Source organism: Coffea eugenioides, chromosome 2 (assembly GCF_003713205.1).
Source record: "Coffea eugenioides isolate CCC68of chromosome 2, Ceug_1.0, whole genome shotgun sequence".
Classification (NCBI taxonomy): domain Eukaryota; kingdom Viridiplantae; phylum Streptophyta; class Magnoliopsida; order Gentianales; family Rubiaceae; genus Coffea; species Coffea eugenioides.
In genome coordinates, this window is record NC_040036.1 from 72,977,930 (window position 1) to 72,984,388 (window position 6,459).

Genomic DNA, 6,459 nt, shown 5'->3' on the forward strand with positions numbered 1-6,459 from the left:
ATGTCTAGAAAAATGTTACTGATGAAATCATTTTTGGTTGAAATACTCTTGGTCTAAGAGAGGGGCAGCATTATGCAATTTGAAGCCCTTGTGCAAGTTACTTACTTGATTTACGAGCCTTCTTCAATGCAGCATGTAGACTTGGTCCAGTGAAGAAGAGCGACTTGAGAAAATTGTACAATCCGTCCCCAAGAATAAGAGCAATAGAAATAAAGACTTGCAGCCATGCAAAAGAGAAAAATGGAAAAAATGTTGGTGTAGTTTATAAATGAAATCAATATTGAGATTTGTTATGAATTTGAAGCTGAACAATAACAATGAATCCGGCTTCGGATTATGTGGATCAAGCCGGATTCATCAAGTGGATTGAGTCTAGAATGTCCAAGATTTTTGTACTAAGGATCCATCCGCGGATCCTGGCGATGTTGAGAAACTTTGACATGAAATCAAAAAAGGTTTGAGACTGAAGGCAAAAGGCATTCAGAAGGAGCTTCTTCCCTTAATGAAAAAAAAGTAAAAAATAGTTATTTACCAACCTTGTAACCATTTAGACTCTTCATACTGCTTTCTGATAACGTTTTGGGGACCCTCGGCATCAACATGCTGAGTAGAGATTCCATTCAAGAAAGTCCTCATCAACAAATTATAATATTTTTTTCTACATTCAAACACTGATCAAAACCATTTCCTCAAAACTACTATGGCTGCCTCAACAATGTATCTTTCATCACCTTCGTTCGCAGGAAAAGCCGTAAAAATCGCCCCATCAACATCAAAGTGACTTGGTGAAGGAAGAGTTACCATGAGAAAAACTGTAGTAAAACCAAAACCATTATCAGGTAGTCCATGGTATGGTCCAGACAAAGTTCTATACTTAGGCCTCTTATCCAGCTCACTGCCGTCTTACCTTACCGGAGAATTCCCTGGTGATTACGAGTGGGATACAGCCGGCCTCTCAGCTAATCCCGAGACATTTGCCAAGAACCGTGAGCTAGAAGTTATTCATTCAAGATGGGCTATGCTTGGAACACTTGATTGTGTTTTTCCTGAGCTTTTATCAAGAAATGGTGTCAAGTTTAGAGAAGCAGTTTGGTTCAAAGCTGGTTCACAAATTTTCAGTGAAGGTGGGCTTGATTATTTAGTTAACCCAAGCTTAATTCATGAACAGAGTGTTTTAGCCATCTGGGTTTCACAAGTTGTCTTAATGGGGGCTGCGGAGGGCTATAGATTGCCGGAGGACCGCCCGCTTGGGGAGGTGACTGATCCTTTTTATCCTGGAGGGAGCTTTGGTCCTCTTGGATTGGTAGATGATCCTGAGGCTTTTGCTGAGCTTAAAGTCAAGGAAATCAAGAATGGTAGGTTTGTAGACATCAAATTTTTGTCACATTTTAATATTTTCTTGATTGTTTTTTATTTAATGAGTTATTTATTTTTTTGCATTTTAATATGCATTTTTCTCATTTTTGCAGATTTGTTTTGAAAAAAAAAGGAAGAAGAAGAAAATAAAAAGAAAAAAATTGATTTTTGTAAAAATAAAAAAAAATAAAAAGAAAGTGGAGGTCATAATGATGCCACCACAATCATGCCTTTTAACCGAAGCAGCAACGGAACAAATAAGAAGAGAGGCTCTAATTTTGCAGTTAAGTCCCTAGCTCATCTCTCTCGCCCCTGACTCTCTCAATTCTCTCTGGTTGGAGCTCCCAACGAAAAAGACAGATAAAAGAGGGCAGAAGAAAAATTGCTCCAGAGGTCCTCGGGCTCAAGGGGCAGAAGAAAAGAAAAAATAAAGGCCTCACTCTCTCTCTCTCTGGTTGGGGACGGCAGAAAAAAAAAATGCAGAGGAAAGCAAAAGAAAAACACTCCTCACTCTCTCCCTCCCTAGGATTTGGGCAGCGAAAAGAAACAGAAAAGAAGAAAAAATTTGTGGAGGAAGTCCCTGGCTCCTATCTCTCGGACTGCACACTCCCTCAATACATTCTCTCCCTCTCTTAGCTTCCAGACGGCCAGAAGAAAACGCAGGAGAAGAAGAAAAAAAGGCTCCCTCCTATTTTCTCAAAAATTCAACACACTAGCACAACAAAAAAGGAGGCAACAATTGGACAATTGGAGCTAGAAATTACATCAAAACTTCAGCCAAGAGAATACAAACTTCATTGAGGTATTTCTTTTCCCTTTTTCCAGCTTTTTTTTTTTTTTTTATAATTAACTAGATTGAATGTATGTGTGGTTGCTTGCTCGTTGTTTTATTTTGCTGGTTTTGTTGTTGTTGTATGGATAAAAAATTTGGGAATGTCATAATCTAGATTAATGGACAGAGACGTAATTTTTGTGTATGTATGTTAATTGCTTTTAAAAAAATACCCAAAAAAATGAAGAGTTGAATTAAATTGGATGATTCTGCTAATTTTGGTCATGTTGGATTGTAGAAATCACAAGTAGTATCTTGGTATGAATTTTACTATTTTTAGTGGTGATTGTAATGTGTTTAAAAATAAAAATTGTGACTATAATTTGGCAATTTCGGCATTTTTGATTCATTTTTTTTGTAAAAACTAAGTTCGGAAATGAAATCTACGCAAAAAATCGAGTAGGGGTGTGTATTTTGATAATTTTTTGTGACCGGAAAAATCGCCGGCGATCGGCGACTAGTGGTGGTCTGTCACCGTTGGCAGCCATAAAGAAGCTTAGGAAGTTGTAGGAAGAAGAATGAAGAAGAAAGCTTCTATTCTGATTTGCACGAGTTTTTTTTTAAATTTCGTTTTGGTCCTTCAACTTTTGCATAATTTCACTATTGCCCGAAAACTTTTACAGTCGAACCATTTCTGCCCCTATTGAGATCTAATCCTCTTTTTCATATTTCAAATCCATTTTTGAGCAAATAATTTCTGGGATTTAGAGTATAATCAGTCTTTAATAAATTTTAGAAGATTTTTATATTGTTGGATTTAGTAAAAATAGTTGGAGGGTTGGATTGAAGTTTGTTTGGTTGGATTTTGGCTTGCTTTTCTGGGTTTGTAGCTTGGACTTGGAGGTCCAAAGCCTGTCCTTTTGGTTGAGCTTGATTGCTGAAAAATATTGGCTGGCCTGCTAGTTTTCTTTGAACTTTACTTGGACTGAATTGATTTTAACCCGAAGAAGAAATAAAGAATGGCCCAGTGGCCCAATTCCTTAAGCGATCTGGTGACGAATTTGCAGAACAGTTCTTGTACTTTTGGATAATTGTTATATAGCCCTAAATACTTTAGATTTCTTTCAATTAAGTCCTTAATGTAATTGCAAATAAGTTCCTAAATTTTATTTTGCTTTAATTTTGACCATGAATTTTGTGATAACTATAATTTGACCCCAAAATTTTATTAATTTTTGCAATTAGGTCCCTAATAGATTTGATTGCTTAAATAGAAGTTGTTTTTCTTCTTTAATTATTGATTACACTTCATTTAAGTGCTTCAATTGATTGATTTCATATTTATTTCCATTTGTTATGATTTATTTGTTAATTAAATTGGTGCCTTGATGATTTTTATTAATTTTAGAGTTAAATAGGTAAAATCAAACCCAATTAGTTACTACTTCAAGAGAGGTATCTTCTTGTTTTATTTTAAATTCTCTTATGTGCTCTTATGTGTTTATGTGTGAATTTGCATGTTTTGAGTGATTTTCTTTTAGTTATTTGGTTTTATTCGTTTTAAGTTTCATATATTTAATTTAATTTTGATGATTATTTGGGAGACAATTAAATGCCAAATTGTAATAGTGAGGTTATTACTTTATTTCATTTCTTCCCCCTTTAGATTGTAGTTCGGGTTCCAAATGTAATAGTTAGGTCTTTATTCGTTTTTATTTGTTTATGTGTTTGCATGCTTATGTGTTATATGCTTTATCCGCTTTTCTTAAAATTTTTGCATCTAGATATTATGTCTACGTGTTACGTGCTATGTGCTCTTATGTGTTTATTTATTTTAATTTATGCCTCATTTGTTTTATTATGTGTTAGTAATGCATGACGTTATCACACTAGTCCAACGTTAGTTGTGATTTCTCCCTTCGCCCACTTGTTAGTCCAATCCTCCAACTATTTTTACTAAATCCAACAATATAAAAATCTTCTAAAATTTATTAAAGACTGATTATACTCTAGATCTCAGAAATTATTTGCTCAAAAATGGATTTGAAATATGAAAAAGAGGATTAGATCTCAATGGGGGTAGAAATGGTTCGACTGTAAAAGTTTTCGGGCAATAGTAAAATTATGCAAAAGTTAAAGGACTAAAACGAAATTTAAAAAAAAAACTCGTGCAAATCAGAATAGAAGCTTTCTTCTTCATTCTTCTTCCTGCAAACTTCCGAAGCTTCTTCATGGCTGCCAGCGATGACAGACCACCACTAGTTGCCGATCGCCGACGATTTTTTCGGTCACAAAAAATTATAAAAATACACACCCCTACTCAATTTTTTGCGTAAATTTCATTCCGAGCTTAGTTTTTACAAAAAATGAATAAAAAATGTCGAAATTGCCAAATTACAGCCACAATTTTAATTTTTAAACACACTACAATCACTACTAAAAATAGTAAAATTCATACCAAAATACTACTTGTGATTTCTACAATCCAACGTAACCAAAATTAGCAAAATAATCCAATTTAATTCAACTCTTCATTTTTTTGGCATTTTATTAAAACAAGTAACATACAGAATAATGCAATCCAACATGACCAAAATTAGCAGAATAATCCAATTTAATTCAACTCTTCATTTTTTTGGTATTTTTTTAAAAACAATTAACATACATACACAAAAATTACGTTCTGTCTATTAATCTATTTTATGTCATTTTTAAATTTTTTACCCATACAACAACAACAAAACCAGCAAAATAAAACGACGAGCAAGCAACCACACATACATTCAATCTAGTTAATTAAAAAAAAAGCTGAAAAAAGGGAAAAGAAATATCTCAATGAAGTTTGTATTCTCTTGGCTGAAGTTTCGATGTAATTTCCAACTCCAATTGTCCAGTTGTTGCCTCCCTTTTTGTTGTGCAAGTGTGTTGAATTTTTGAGAAAATAGGAGGGAGCCTTTTTTCTTCTTCTCCTGCGTTTTCTTCTGGCCATCTGGAAGCTGAGAGAGGGAGAGAATGAATTGAGGGAGTTTGGAGTCCGAGAGAGAGGAGCCAGGGACTTCCTCCGTAAATTTTTTCTTCTTTTCTGTTTCTTTTCGCTGCCCAAATCCGAGGGAGGGAGAGAGTGAGGAGTGTTTTTCTTTTGCTTTCCTCTGTATTTTTTTCTCTGCGTCGCCAACTGGAGAGGGAGAGAGTGAGGCCTTTATTTTTTCTCTTCTTCTGCCCCTTAAGCCCGAGGACCTCTGGAGCAATTTTTCTTCTGTCCTCTTTTATCTGTCTTTTTAGTTGAGAGCTGCAGCCAGAGAGAATTGAGAGAGTCAGGGCCGAGAAAGATGAGCAGGGACTTAATTGCAAAATTGGAGCATCTCTCCTTATTTGTTCCGTTGCTGCTTCGGTCAAAAGGCATGATTGTGGTGGCATCATGATGACCAAAATCATTATGATGTCTCCACTTTTTTTTTTTTTACAAAAATCAATTTTTTTTCTTTTTATTTTCTTCTTCTTCCTTTCTTTTTCAAAACAAACTTGCAAAAATGAGAAAAATGCACATTAAAATGCAAGAAAATAAATAACTCATTAAATTGAAAATAATCAAGAAAATATTAAAATGTGACAAAAATTTGATGTCTACAAGGTCGGCTATGTTTTCCATGTTTGGTTTCTTTGTTCAGGCTATTGTAATTGGAAAAGGACCTTTGGAAAGCATAGCTGATCACTTTGCTGATCCAGTGAAAGTGGTTGAAAGTTGATACCTACAATATAAAGTTAGACGAGGGTATTCGACCTGTTGCCGGTAACTTAGCTGGTTTAGAAGGTAATTTTTACTTTAGTTATGAAATTTACGGTGTTTATGTGGAGGTTTTTAAACAATAGGGGGTAAGGTGTCTTTTCGCGAAACCACAAAGGAGTTCCTTGCTCTCTTCAGCTATCAAATTGATAAAAAATAATTCATAAATATTGTAAATGGGCTGTTTATTTATAAAATCTTATAAATAACATTTATAAGTATTATAAATAATACGAGTCCATATCTTCATGTTTGCGATAGGAGCATATTTTTGTTTATAACTATTCAACCGATATTAAATTTGGAATAACAAGTGACGTAATAAAAAATTTGTACCCAGCATTTAATGTTTAGGAACGCAAGGAGATAGGTAAGATTTTGTAATTTTGCATTTAAGGTTCAGAATTTAAGCAACTAGGGTTTAGGAAAAAAATGAAATTAAACGTATATGAAATTTAAATTTAAGTAAAGTACCATTCAAATAATAACTACCTAACATGTACAACCATTAACATAATCAATGTTTAGGGTGCATGTTGCCCTTGCT

At 34.3% G+C, this 6,459-nt stretch overlaps 1 pseudogene; it reads left to right on the plus strand.

Moving 5' to 3' along the window:
- Positions 1-700: 700 nt before the first annotated feature.
- LOC113760222 lies at positions 701-5,874 on the plus strand (annotated as a pseudogene).
- Positions 5,875-6,459: the final 585 nt, after the last annotated feature.